This window comes from Ochotona princeps, chromosome 8 (genome assembly GCF_030435755.1).
Source record: "Ochotona princeps isolate mOchPri1 chromosome 8, mOchPri1.hap1, whole genome shotgun sequence".
NCBI classification, from domain to species: domain Eukaryota; kingdom Metazoa; phylum Chordata; class Mammalia; order Lagomorpha; family Ochotonidae; genus Ochotona; species Ochotona princeps.
In genome coordinates this window covers 24,263,415-24,278,934 of record NC_080839.1, presented here as the reverse complement: position 1 = coordinate 24,278,934, position 15,520 = coordinate 24,263,415, and the positions used below count along the sequence as shown (strand labels likewise).

The window sequence follows — 15,520 nt, the reverse complement described above, 5'->3', positions numbered from 1 at the left end:
GTGTGTACTTGGCACAGAAAAGGCTATTTCCCATATTGCAGTCCGTGGGTTCAAGTCTCATCTCAGCTTCCAATAATATCTGCTGATGCCTACACTGGGAGGTATCCTGAGTGAAGGCTCAAGTACTTAGATCCCAGTCACCTATGTGGGAAATCTGGATGGAGGGTTTTGGGTTTCTGGCCTTGGTCAGGCTAAGTCCTGGGGGTAGGGTGGGAGGGAGGTGAACCAGAGAATGGAAGACCTTTTATCCCAATCTAGTCTGCCTTTCTAATAAACAAAATCTTAATTCAGGAAGGTTCAGCAACCTAATCACCATCTGTGCATACGATTTCCTACTAATGTGCATCCTAGGAGGCAGCCAGTAAATGTGAAATAGGTCCCTGTCACCCACATGGGATAACCAGATTGAGTCCTGGATTTCCAGTAGGTCTGGTCCAACCGTGGTTGTTAGGGAGAACTGCAAAATAAACCAGTAGGTGAAGACATGCTTCAAATAAAACCCCATGAAATGTATTCTTAGGGTTTTTTTTAAGTCTTCTGGTTTTTATTATGCTTTGTATAAATATAAAGTGGGAATCACAATTAAACATGACTGCAATTAGAAAGTTGTTACAATTACATACTGTCAACCAAATGAAAAAAAAAAAAAAAAAAAAAAAGAAAGTTGTCAAACACCACAGCATCCCTGCAATTCCTGACAGGGACAGGGGTTGGATATGGGGAGGAAGAAAGAGTGAATAGGCAAGGATTCTTATTTAAGAACCCTTCATACCTGTGTCATCCTCTCAAGCCACATTTCCACGTTTGACCTTTACCTTCTCCTAGAATATTGCAACAATAATTGATTGGCTTCAATCTTGTTCCAGTTCAATCGCTCTCCTCACCACTAAATGACCTTTCTAAAATGTAAAGCAGATTGTCTGACTCCCCTGATGTACTTCTTGATCAGAATTCCAGGCTTTCCCTGTGTTCCTATACCAACATCCAAAGTCCCAAACATCGTCCACAAGGTCCTTCGGGATCTACTCTCTCATGGCGGCTCCAGTCTCAGATGTTGCCACTTGTCTTTTGGGCTCTGAATTCCATTTAGAATAAATGGCTTTCCCCTTGTGGGGACACACTGAGTTTGCTTCTGCGTGCTAGTATTTGAATATACTTTTTTGGTTTACTCTTCTATGCCCCCTTTCACTGTCTCCTTCTCCTACCCACAGCCCACCCCCCGGCCCAACCAAAAGTCTCTGCCTGGAATGATTCTGGTACAGGCTGTCGTTCCCCACACAGGCATTGCTCCCTCATGGAGACCCAACCCTCCAGGATGCTTCACATGTGCTTCTAGACATTTCCCAAACACCCTGAACCTTCCTTTTCATGGCACATGTCACCCTGGGTGATTGACTCTGCTCTATCCCCAAAGCCTGATACATGGTTTTCTAATAAAGACACGTTAGATAAATGATGAAGAGGGTTCCTGGAAGCAGTCCTGGTCTAAACAAGAGTCTCCTCTGCTTGTAGGACAGTCTTCCTTAGTTTCCAGTTGCTTTGTGCTCTTACTTCGAAACACTAGTATCTAGTACTTTCGTAAGCTAGTTCAAGGCCTCTAGAGGTAGCATAGACTAAAATTTCTTCTGAGGATATTCCCGCTTACAAAAACAAAATTACATTTTGGCATCTCCTCTCAGCTTGTAATCAAGTCAACCATGAGCTGAATTGTTTTTATTCGATAGCCCTATGATCAAGTCATTTGTTGCCATTATTTAAGATGCAGGATTTCATCTAATCTAAGGGATTGCATGTTCTGTGAGGCTGTTATGCATTCTTGAGATAACTTTAGCATACACAAAGCTTCTGTGTATACTCTCTGATCCAGTCAGAAAGAACTGTCACAAACGTTAGACTTACATTGAAGGATTAGGCTTGGCACATTGAGAAGTTGTATAGTTTTTTTGCTAGGCTAGGAATTCAACTTATATTATCCTGAAATCTTGCCATAAAGAGAACTAATCAGTTAATAATGACTCTGGGGACACAACAGCAGAGATAGATTAGTTTTCATTGATCAAATCCTAGTCTATTGTCCCAATAGCTTATTCACTTGTCTCAGAAGAAGCATTTTTATACTGCCTAAATTTAAAAGTATAGATCTACTTGGAAAAGAGATGATTGTGCATAGTAACTATTAGCTGAGTATAATTGTGATTGGCTGGGACCTCTGTTAATGGCACAGATTTAAACCAACACTTGCAATACTAACATCCCTTGTAAGAACTGATTTGAGGGCCCGGCAGCGTGGCCTAGTGGCTACAGTCCTCGCCTTCAACGCCCCGGGATCCCATATGGGTGCCGGTTCTAATCCTGGCAGCTCCACTTCCCATCCAGCTCCCTGTTTGTGGCCTGGGAAAGCAGTTGAGAACGGCCCAATGCATTGGGACCCTGCACCCGCGTGGGAGACCCGGAAGAGGTTCCTGGTTCCCGGCATCGGATCGGCATGCATCGGCCCGTTGCGGCTCACTTGGGGAGTGAATCATCGGACGGAAGATCTTCCTCTGTCTCTCCTCCTCTCTGTATATCTGACTTTGTGATAAAAATAAATCTTTAAAAAAAACCTGATTTGAGTCCTAAACACTCTACTTCTGATTCAATTCCCTGATAATGTGCCTGGAAATGAAAAATGATCTAAGTATTCTTTACAAAAATTATGGTTGATCCCTTTGAATGAGTCAATTTCTCTCGTTCCTATTAGGAAGTTTCAATCGCTTATCTGCCTGGCCCTAAGAGCTCTTAAAATTCTAACTTTTTATGCGAGGTAAGGTCTGGACTCAATGTGGAAGAGATCTGCTTAACCCACACACAGCTCGCATCTCCAACATTATTTGTTTAATATCCCAGTATTCTAATTTCTCTAAATTAGTGGAAAACATACTGTGTTGTTCCTCTCTTTCAACCCATTGATACACTGTTCCAATATTCACCAATACCCACTTAAAAAAAGATTTATTTACTTTTATTGGAAAGGCTAATTTACAGAGAACTAGAAAGATCTTCCATCCACTAGTTCACTCCTCCAACGGCCTCAATAGCCAGAGCTGAGCTGAGAGCGCCGGGAGCCCAAGGACTTGAAGCATCCTCTGCTGCTTTCCCAGGTCATATGCTGGGAGCTGGATGGGAAGTGGAGCATTTGGGACACAAACTGGCACCCATATGAGATGCTGGTGCTTGCAGACAGAGGATTAGTCTGTTGAGACATTAATCCAGCCCCACTAATATTTATTAGCAGTGAAGAAAAGTCATGGGGAAGGGAAGACAAGCTGCAAACTTACTACAGAATTTATCCCCAGAAGACATAAGAAATTATGAAGCCAAAAAAATTATCCATCTGTGATGAACCCCTACAAAATTTAAGTACACTTCTTCATTAGTGAACCTAGTTAAAGGCATTATGGCTCTGTTCCCTGACTCTACATCAATTTTTTTCCACAACTGTGATCAAAAAGCTTACAATAGCCCAAAACTGTGTTGCTCATTGCCAACATGGGTCAAGACAACCCAACGCGAACTACTTTGGCAAAGGATAAAAGTAGAGAAAGGGGCAATTGCGATTGTGTTGCTCAAGTTTGTTTCACTGCCAAGTGCCAACTTTATGTCCTCTCAAAACGCAGCCAAGCTCAGCTGGAGCACCTGGTGGGTAACAGGCTACAACAGGAGTTAATGAACCTCATGTCGACTTGCAACAAAGGAATTTCTGCCTTCCCTGAATCAAACAACCTTTTCACATGGATAGGGACCATCCATGGAGCAGCTGCAGAGTTAGAGGCTCTCCTTGAAGGCCTCCAGTGTCTACTCTTACAACGCAGCCACAGCAAAATTCCTCATGTCCTGCTATCACCCCAAAGTGGACACCCAGGGTACCATCTACCTCGACATCCTAAAGGACAAGTGATCTGCCCTGTGTGACGTTGGAGCCACCCTGCTCTCCATTCAGAGTCTGCTAGGAGAACCAAACATCCATAACCCTTCAAACACACATGCTGCTGAACTCTGGAAACTTCCACAGCTTTGAAAAAGTGACGGCAAGAAACCCGCTCAAAGCTGGGCTCCAGCCAAGACCCCGGGATCTGGGGTGTCTAGCTACTCCCTGCGCTGTCTTCTTAATCTTTTCTTGCAGTCTCTGTCCTTTCCTTGTTTTCTGTATTGAACTCTATCTTGAACTGTAGTCTTTGTTTTTTTAATTAAGTTTGAGTTCTTGTGATGTATGTTAAATACATAAATTTTGGTTGTTTTTATATTAAAAAGTAGAGGAAGGGTAGAGACCAGTGGCAATATATCCAGGTTAAGAATGACTGTCACAAAGTCATTTTTTTAAATAGAAAAGCATGGATTATTTTCTTTTGCAATGTAGAACATAAAAACTAGTTCTCTTCATTCTAAGTGTCTGCTGCAATTGTGTGTCTGCCCAGTAGAGGGAGATCTCTCACATGCTTACAAGATAACACCCCATACTTAGGAACCCTGAGATTTACAAGAAAATGAAAATAAAGAGAGCTTCACATATAAAATCCTGTCAATTACCATTATTGTTGACTTGAAGTCTGTGTCAAGTAACAGAAAAGGAGAATTGAGTGCAGCAATTAAGTTCATGGGGGAGTCTTAGGAAGTTCTCTCAGGTTTAGACTTGCCTGGATTGCAGAAAGATTTACACACAGCCCAGCTGGGGGTACTGGAATGACTAACGGAGGCCTCAGGATCTGCACCCCAAGCAGTGGAGCTGTGATGTAAAAAGGAGTTCTACCTTCCAGGATAGGGGTGTCAGCACATTATGTGGGATACCGCCTTAGAATAATCATTGTGAGGAATAATGAACTGACCAGAACACCAAGTCATTCTCAGCCAAAAAGCCTATGGAACGGCATAGGCAATCTGAGGACAGGATCTAAGAAGCACAGGCCCCTGTTTACTACTATTGTTGAGTCTTTGACATGGTCTTCTGATGAATTAAGCGGACTTCATGGAGGCCCAAACTAAAGTTTAGTGTACAAGACTAATGGCTTTCTCCGAAGGAGTTAAATCCTAGATTCATCTTCTCAGGTTTTGTCTGATGATGACTACAGGGTAGCCAAACAGAGCTAGGAGGTGACTGGGTCCTGAAACCAAGGCAGAGCTTGTCTGAGTCACTAGGGCCTACAAATACACTGTTTGAACCTTAAGGAAACTTCGAAGGATTTAAACATTGAGAATCAGTAGCCACACGCAGGCTACCATGTTGCCTGCAGAGCCACCATTGTAAATGGGCACTGGTTCTAGTCCTGGCTGCTCCACCTTCCAACCAGCTCCTTGCCTAATAGCCTGAGAAAATAGTAGAGGATGGCCCAAGGCCTTCAAATGGGAGACCCAGAAGAAGCTCCTGGCTTTGGATCAGCCCAGACTTGGCTGGTTTAGCCATTTGGGGAGTGAATTAGTGGATGGATGCAAGCAAAATAAATAGATGTTCAAAACTATAAAATAAAATAATTAACATTGGCAAATGACTAGGTAGTACTTGCTAGGCCTCTGGCGATTAAGAACTTCTGTGTCCTGTTTGTTCCTCAGCATCCTCAAGCACCGACTGCTTATCTTCTCTTCATGTTAGTTAGGGAAACTGAGGCACACAGCATTTAGCTTTTCTACTACTAATTATAGGGCTTAAATCCAAGCAAATTGTTCCTTGGTCCTTGATCTGCATCTCCAAGCCAATAATCTCACCACAGTGAATCTTTAATCTCAATATCTATAAAATAGGGTATCTGTCAACCAGAAAACTATACTCCAGTTCAATCGTTACAGTTACATGTAAATTACATCTATTGGGGCCCAGCGGCGTTGCCTAGCGGCTAAAGTCCTTGCCTTGAACACGCCTGGATCCCATATGGGCGCCGGTTCTAATCCCGGCAGCTCCACTTCCCATCCAGCTCCCTGCTTGTGGCCTGGGAAAGCAGTCGAGGATGGCTCAATGCATTGGGACCCTGCATCTGCATGGGAGAACTGGAGGAGGTTCCTGGTTCCCGGCTTCAGATCGGCATGCACCAGCTGTTGCGGCTCACTTGGGGAGCGAATCATCAGACAGCAAATCTTCCTGTCTCTCCTCCTCTCTGTATAGTATATCTGACTTTGTAATAAAATGAATAAATCTTTAAAAAAATAATAAATTACATCTATTGGCTATAGTACACATTAACAAAGTCCAGTGAAGCCTGAAGGACTAGGGAGGATAGGTCTAAAAGTGGTTCTTACCCTAGACCTTCAGAGCCCCAGAAGCCTGGTTGGAGGGCTTCAGAAGAAATTGCCAGAGACTCACAGGTGAGAATCTATTGCTCACTCAGGGCCCCAGCATCCTCTTTCTCCATGACCCAGTAACACTTTTGCTCAACACCCTAAACCAAGGATTACCAAAGCATAAATGTTTTCAGTTTTACAGGTCATTTGGACTCTACTACAACTACTTAATCCTGCTTTTTAGTGCTAAAGCATTCACAGCTCAAGTGCTAATGCACAGGAGCATATTCCAACACAACTATTTAGGGACACCAGATTTGAATTCCGTAAGACTTTCATATGCTAGAAAAGATTTGAAGCTCAACTACCTAAAGTTTTAAAAATTCTTCTCAGCTCATGGGCCTTACAGAAAAACTGGCAGGACTGGGCTGAAGCTGTGGTGCGGTCCTTCCTGGAAGGCAAGGATAATAGAAAACTGGTATTTAAGGCCTGGAACTAATGCTATTCCTTGGAAAATGAACAACTTTGTAAGTTAAACTAGAAGTGCAACAGGATCATTTGGGGTATTATTCAAAGTAAGAATTTTCAGGCAATATCTCTGATCCAGACTAATGATTAAGCAAGGAATCTCAGATTTTGAAAGCAACCTATTGATCTGGGCAAGAGAACTTCAAAATGTGGCTTGCACTCTTAGAAATGGCTTCTATAAAATGAGGAGAATTATATTTTAATTAAAAAAAAGCAAGAAGAAAAGAAGTTTCCCAAATATCTATGTTGGATCCTTCACTGAAGTGTTGATCATCATTTATCATAAGCGATGCATAGTTTCCTGAGGAAGACAAATTCTATGAGGACAGACAGACCCTCCTTCACGCCTGTCTTTACTCTCAATTTGTTATATCAAAGTCAGTGCCAAGAACAGTTCTGAAAATTTTTAAGACAGGACATTAGCCACCATATTCCAGAACTCACTCCATAGTTACATTAATAAGACGACAGTAATGGTGCAGGTATAGATAAAAGGCCAGTTTAATGAAATGAAAGTATCAGACACAAGGGGTAAGTGGGCAAGAGGATGGCCTATTCAATAAATGACACTAAGACAATTGACCATCCCTGGAGATGTGAAATTAGACCTTAACCTAATTCATGAATAAAAGTGGGTAAGGTCTGAACAAAACAAACTTTAATATGGGGGAATACCTTGTTAGTTTCAGAGTAGGGCCAGGGGCTTAAGACACCAAGAGAGCATGAGCCACAAGAAACACTGATTCGTCTGACTCCTCCAAAATGAGAACATGTTCACCATGAGACACCACAAAGGAAATGAAAATTGAAGTCACACACTGGAAGACCTACAAAGCATATTACAAAACCTTGTATCTAGAATTTATAAATAGACCACAAATCAGGAAGAATAATACTATGCAACTGAGAAAAACAAAGATTATGAATGCACAATGCACAGAAGAGGTACTGTGGATGACATGACCATGTGAATAAGTGCTTAGTATCATTAGCAATCAAAGGAATGCACTTTGAAATAATAAGGTAACACTGCATGTATCAGCTATGATTAAAATTGCTCACAAAACTGTTGGCGAGGATGGAGGAGAGAAGTGACTTACGATGCTGCTGCTGCTGCGTGTACAAGCTGTACACACACTGGAGAAAAATAGCAGTATCTAGTACAGTTAAACAAGCACAAATCTACAACCTAAAATTCAACATCTACGAACATACCTTAAATGCATACACATTCCAAAACAGACACAGAAATCTCTTCATAGCAGCACTATTTGTAACCACTAATAATCAGATAAAGAAATGTTCAATGGACAACTAAGCTGTGGTCTGTTAGAAAAGACATGAGCGGTGTTTCAAGTAAAGGAATTGGAATGACATGTGTCAGTATGGATCAGTCTCCAATACCTTACTGTTTATGAGGCAAGTCCCAAACAGCACAGCTTAACAACTGGGAGAACAATGCCAGCAATTTATGGATTTGAGAACATGTGGTTAAGTGAAAACCATGGCAAGAAAATTATAAGTTTAGGAATAATTCAGGATAATCTGAGAAGATGATAGAGGGAATAAAAGGAATCCTACCTAAACCTGCTAGACATGTAACAGTTAGATGTTATTTTGCAATGCAATTCTTGGTACTTTTCAGTGTGAATAAAATATGCTCCAATAGAGAGGATTTAAAAGAATACATCGGAAGGGACAGATGAAGATTATCACTATGTTCTTAGAATTTTATCTACAAGCCACACTGAATGCTAAAGAAAATTTTAAAAAAACACCAAAACCTTAGATTCAATGTTTTATTATAATTTTTAATTAGTTAACAATCATTGTGACTTGTAGAAACATCAACCCACACCAAATACCAGAATGGCCAAGATCTTGCAACAGATAGGACAGGAGCGTGATTCAGACAGATTTTTACCTATGATTAACAGTCCCAAAGAATGAGTACAGTAGGACTCTAACACATGTTGGTATGCCTGTGGTCCAGTGTGATGATCAACAGTGCCTCCTTTCACTTTCAGGAGTACCCCCAATTGGGAAGATCAAGGATATCATCACCTTATCAATAAATAAATAATAAATAAATAATCACCTCTTGCTCCTGCACCTGGTAGGGAAGCATCTGGGGACTGGACTCACAAACCTGTCTGGACAGGCCAATGGGCTCATTACACAAATGGAGAGCTAACCATGGGAGAAATACAAAAAGAACAGTGGTAGTATCCAATCTCCAATAGACCTCAGAGGTCTCACCTTTTCCTCAGAATTCTGTCCCTTTAAAAGTTAGTCTATGAGGCAAGTTGCCGAACAGCATAGCTTAACAACTGGGAGAATAATGCCAGGAATTTATGGATTTGTCCCTTTAAAAGTTATTTTGTCTTCTAACCTCCTCAAGCCTAGCTGATGGGGTTCAAGGGCCCACAAGGTTAAGCTCATAACTGAGGTCATGCATGAAGAGTACCTGGGCAATTCTGAAAAACAGATTTTTGGATCTCAAAGTTATACTACTGAATTGCAGTCTGTACAATTGTGACCAGAATCCTTCACACATATACTCACCTCTCCAATTGGCTCTGATGTCAGGATTAACAGACTTTTATTTTTAAAGATTTGTTTTATTTTTATTGGAAAGTCAGATATACAGAGAGGAAGATCTTCCATCCGATGGTTTACTCCCCAAGTAGCCATAACGGCTGGAGCTGTGCCAACCCAAAGCAAGGAGCTCAGAGCCTCTTCCGGATCTCCCATGCAGGTGCAGGGTCCCAAAGGTTTGGGCCATCCTTGACTGCTTTCCTAGGCCACAAGCAGGGAGCTAGTTGGAAAGTGGGGCTGTTGGGACTAGAACCAGTGCCCATATGGGATCCTGGTGCATGCAAGATGAGGACTTTAGCCATTTGGCTACAGCATCAAGCCCTTGTAATAAATACAGAGGTCTAGATGTAGAGCTATTTAAGTGACATTACTGTGATTTAGTCTTACTTTAAATTCAAGTCATCTTCATCTTTTGCCTCAATGATTTTTTATTTGTGTCTCCTCACTGTAAATTTGCCTTTCAAACCAAAATAAAGAAGTCTTTTTAAAAGAAGACTTGGTTTAGCTATAGTTATTTTACATTCCGATTATTCTCCTTGAAAGTTATCCTTGGATTTGGCCAAGGGTTGCCAAATTTACATTTATGTATACTGAAACATAACTCAATACAAGGAGATTGTGAGTCCATGACTGGATGTGCTACAGTCAACAAGGATGGTTGTATTACCAGCATCTACTGAAACTTAGTGATAACCTTTTCCAGTTAATTCTTTGACAGAAAAGGAAAGGAACAGAGCTGCCATCTACAGACTAATTTCCCACATTCCTGCAATGGCTGGGGCTGGAGCCTGCAATGCAACCCAGGTCTCAAAGCGGTGGCAAAAAACACAATTACCTGAATCATCACCAGTGTGTCCCAGAGTCTGCATTAGCAGGAAACTAGAATCAGGAGCCGGAGTCCTGAACAAGCCTATGTGGAATGTAGGCATGTTAAGCACTAGCCCAACGCCCATCCCAGTTTGAATTGTTGATCCACTGGCACCGGAATCTGAGGAGCAAAGCCATATTGCGGGTGCTGTATGAACTCCCAATTGTCACTCCTAGTTATCTGAGGAATTATCCAAGTACAAGGTTTAATGTCTCTGATTTTAAATGTTTCATCTACTCATTTCCTTGTTTGGCTCCTTTTTTTCTTCTGAAGATTGAAGAGTGGTAAACCCTGAGTACTTTAATTTCCCAAGACCTCTGAGAAACTGGGGTCAAGCTAGGAATCAACGAGAAATCTCATAGCCTAATTAGCCTTTTGTCATTGGCCTGTGAGCAAGCCTATTTATTTTATCTTTTACATGTGGGTTTTAATTTCTATTGAAAATTCAAGTAATACACGAGAGCCCTTTTAAATGGCAGTAATGTCTACCCCACCTAGACCTATTAAAAGATAATGTTTTCAGAGAGGCACTAAAAACTAGTGGTTGACTGTGCCTTTTAAAATAAAGGTCCTAGGTATAAAGTGGTTAAGCAGTATGCCTGTAGATTTAGGACTATAGTCCGAGTCTCAAAGTCCTGCAAAGATGGTCTCAGCTCAGTGGGGGTAAAGACCCACTCCCCACCCCCATGACAACTGAGTGCTGTCACGTCCTGTCCTTCTGTACCCTGAAGGAGTACCCAGCCCTGCACCTACCATGCAGGTCTCTTATTCTCACTGATTAGAGTCGTAACTTCCAGGGATGGAAAAACAAACTTTCCTGGAACCGTCTCAAGCAGTTAACTCTAATCTAACCAAAAGTTGGAGAGCATTGGAAGATTTAGTAAATCCAGCCCAACGAGATGAAAAGCAAGTGCCTGCAACCAGATGGACAACAATGACAAAACCTTTGAAGGTGTGCGGAAAGAAGAGTAGGAAGGACTTTATAACACTCATTAGTCTTCTGGTCAGAGTGACCCCTTTGCTGTACCAGATATTTGGTGTTCCTCTTGGGAGGAGTCACTTTCTTTTTCTGTCACAGAATCTGTCCTGTAGTGTCCTTTACAGGGGAGCCAGAGATAGTGCTCTTGTTTACACATCTGAACTCCATTAATTAAGCATCCCTTTGGTTTTCCCTGAAACCGAGCTGAATTATTTGGGAACTTACTATCCTTTACAATAAGGAGTACCTGGAAGCACAGGAAGCCCGATTATTCTTATATGAAAACAAAGTATACCAACGTGAAGTAAGTTTATGTACTCGGGGTGGAGGTGAGATGGGATAGGTTCCAAAGCGGAGAAGTAACGCTAACGCTGTAAACAGCCAACACCTGGCTTGGGAAGTAGACCCTTCGTGACCAACCTTATTGGCTACACATGTGCTCTCTTGTAATTTGCAATTCATTTCCCTAGTATTGGCATTTCCTGAGCATTGGGAAAGCGAGCTCCTTGGTAAAGGAACAAAGAGTCCCCTGGTTCTACCTGACGTATTTCCTAGCACACATGAGCAGGCTCTGCTGGCCACAAAATGCCCAAACAAAACCATCTTGGCAAGCAACTCTACGTCAGGAGGATGAATTAGGAAGTTCACTTTCATTTCTCCTTAAAACAGCTTATTGCACCTAGTAAGGTATATGAACTATTGGAATGGCAGAGAATGGAAGTAAGGAGGTTATAAGCAAAACTTCTTGATCAGCTTTCTCTGGGCTAGACTTGCAGTCTAGCTGCATGTTCCCATGATAAATACAGATATCCACAAAGCCTCCTCATATTTAGCAATCTGTCTCTAAAGTTGCTGGGAGGGGATGCCCATGCTCCTTTGGAGGGAAGACCAGAAGACACTGATAAAGATACTAAATGATACTCATTGGGTTTATATCATATGCCAAGCTGTTTTTCTGCACACTCAATCATTTGACCCTCATTGTAGACACACAAAATATCATTTTTCAGAAAGAAAGCAGAAAATGGCAGGGGGAGGGGAAACCAAGGTTATATGCCAAAACATGAAGAGGCCGACATGCAGAGCCAGTCAGTTCCTGAGTCTGAATGCTGCTTCTGCTACACCCCAGAGCCCCATTTTAACCTCAGCTGCAGTACATGAGCTCATCCACAGCGAGGTAGACAAGAGTGCTCTGTAAATGACGAGAGACACTGCAGTAATTAAAAGTGGGGTAGAGGGAGAAGACCGAACTAGTTCCAATCAAAGCTGGCATGCATCAACGCAGCAGCCTACAAACCTGGGTGATCTTTGTTTTTAACCTAAGGTCCGTATTTTGGAGCCAGGGTGATAGACAGTTGGGTTTCTCCAGACCCACACACCGTCCCCTCAAGAGGAGGCTTCTACACCAGAGAAACAGAGTTGGAGCGGCAGTGAAGGACTTGGAGAAAGTAGTCTCTACCAAGTCCTTTGAGGAGCCTGTTGAAACGGGCAGCCTCCAGCCCGGAGAGCTACAGGCAGGAACCCCACCGTGGCTGCAAGAGCGGTTTCCATTACGTGATGATAACTGTTTTTCATTTTATCATGCAGCTCCCACAGGACTACGGAGAAAAACCTCAAGTCTCAACCTGGTTTTTGCTGCTGTGATAGAATACCCGAGACTGGCTAGCTTTATAAAGAAAGAAAATTTTTTCTTACAGTTCTGAAGAGCAGGGCAGTCCAGGGATCTGGCAGGTTTGGGGGTCTGGTGAAAGCCGTGTCTCCAAGGAATGCCACATCCTCACCCAGTGGAGAGCGGCAGCACAAGCTTACCAAACCTTGGCTGAAGCTGCTTTTATAAGCACCTTAAACCTCCTCACATGGTGGAATCTTCAGGGCCCAATCACCTCCTAGAGGCTCCACCTCTTAATCTTGGCTATTGACAACACCTGAACTTTGAAGCGGCTGCATTTAAACCATAGCCCTTAGAAGTGGGAGAAGAAAGGAAGCAAAGAGGGTATGGGATTGAGAGGACAGAGGACTTGCATTGCGGCCTTAGAGACACGGGGTAGAGGTACCCCCATTGTGCTCCCCAAGAGCCTGGGGGCACCAACAAGCACTCCCCTAGCAGGTTCAGGGGTCCTTGCATAGGGTCTTCGGATGCCAAGACAGGAACTTGCCAGGGCTAGGGAGGTCTCCCTCTTCCTGATTAAAAGCCTGATTTCAGGGCCCGGCAGCATGGCCTAGCGGCTAAAGTCCTCGCCTTGAAAGCCCCGGGATCCCATATGGGCGCCGGTTCTAATCCCAGCAGCTCCACTTCCCATCCAGCTCCCTGCTTGTGGCCTGGGAAAGCAGTCGAGGATGGCCCAAGGCTTTGGGACCCTGCACCCGCGTGGGAGACCCGGAGGAGGTTCCTGGTTCCAGGCTTCGGATCGGCGCTCACCGGCCCGTTGCGGCTCACTTGGGGAGTGAAACATCGGAGGGAAGATCTTCCTCTCTGTCTCTCCTCCTCTCTGTATATCTGACTTTGTAAAAAACTGAATAAATCTTTAAAAAAAAAATGTTTGATTTCCAGTGTGAATTCTGACTTTGAGCATGAGACAGGAAATATGTGTCGGAGGACATGGTACCTTTGTGTAGTCTACCCACATGCTCCAGGTTGCAAAGCACACTAAGAGCAGGACAAAAAGTTCCCTTTCTTTCTACAGATAGACACACACAGGAGGAAGCAAAAGATGTGAGCCAGGAAAAGATACCCACACCCAGCCCCTCCCGGGAAATGGCCCAGGGTATTTATGCCACCCAGGGGAGGTGCTCCAGTCCAGTCGCCTGCTTAATTAAGACCTCAGCATGGGAATCCTGCATAGCCAGAAACGTCACTGCCTTGGAAGACAACCTTCCCAGGTTTTGCCTTATTTTTTAAATTTTATTTATTTATTTATTTTTACAACTCAGTGCCCCTAGGTTGCTTTCTTTGACCTGACCACAAAGCCAGGCTCCAATCATTCAAATGCTCTTCTAACGCTTCCCACCAGGATGCCAGGCAAGTTTCCAAGTTTCCCGTGCTGTTTCTCCAAGTGTGGTCTGAGGACCACCCACTGGAGAGAGACCCTCTGCTACCTGCCTGCTTCTCCAGTCCCTCGATACTAGCACTCAGGCACATGCCAGTTGAAGAATCATCAGGGGAATGTGCTGTCCCATCTCATTGCTTCTTATTCCTTCAAGACCTTCAGCCACTCATTTACCAAGCCCCACAAGATCATAAACTCAACAAGGACAAGGCATTTGCCTCTTTCCTTCACTGATGTAGCCCAGATTCTTAGAACAGTGCCCCTCACTTGGTCCTGTCTTAATATTTATTAAATGAATGGGATGTTTCTTTAATGTTCACTTTGTGCCAGCCACTGAGCTAAGTGTTGGGGATCCCACTGAAAACTGGACAGGCATGAGCTGTCCTTGTATGCCTTCTGGCATTTGAGGAGGGGGAAAGACAACAGCGGACAGGTTGACAAACTAAGTAATCAACCACAATATAGCATAAAGAGGATTATGGTGGCACAGCATTGTGGTGATAATGTCAGGATCGGTGGCAACTCCGGAGACCACTGAGGGGAGGGAACAGCCTGGCCCATGTCTTTTCCAATCAGGTACCGAGGACAACTCTGTGCATGCAGGAACCCACAAGATCGCCCAGAGGGTGGGCAAGGTAAGAGACAGACCAAGCACCACCCAAGGGGCGCACCAGGTTACAGAACAGCTCTACAGCACCCATGAGGTGGGGGTTAAGAAAAAAGTCCGCAATCATTGTCATTTCATGATCAACGGATCGCAAAACCTTCCTAGTTTCTGGGGCCTCACGCAGACTAACAAGAAGCAAGAAACTAAAAAAAGAGGATGAGCTTGTGATGAGCACAGCAGAAAAGGACAGATGTTTCCAAACTGTGGTGCGAGCCAGCAGCCAGGCCACAAGTAAGAAGACAGCGTGTGAAATTCTCAGGGGGCAGAAATGAGTCTGTGGTGAGCTAGCTTCAGCGGGAGGAACAGACCTCAGCCCACAGCGCCGGGGGCCTGGATGCCTGCGCCCTCCACTTGGCCTTGGCTTTCCACTTACTCAAACCTTTCCTCTTCAACTCCAGTCACTGTAGCTTCCCACAGCAGATTCCTTTCTCTTTATTTTGAATAATAAAGTAAGTTTCACTTAATCCTGCTGCTTTCTTTTCTTGGACAGCTAGCTATTAAAATCTCCCTCTTTCTTTCCTTTGACTAGTAGGAAATGCAAATCTAAATTCAGTGTTCTGTTAAAATAACCAGATTTTCCTAGGCAA

At 43.4% G+C, this 15,520-nt stretch overlaps 1 pseudogene; it reads left to right on the top strand.

Moving 5' to 3' along the window:
• Positions 1–3,705: 3,705 nt before the first annotated feature.
• On the top strand, positions 3,706–4,125 carry LOC101519448 (ubiquitin-conjugating enzyme E2 C-like; annotated as a pseudogene).
• Positions 4,126–15,520: the final 11,395 nt, after the last annotated feature.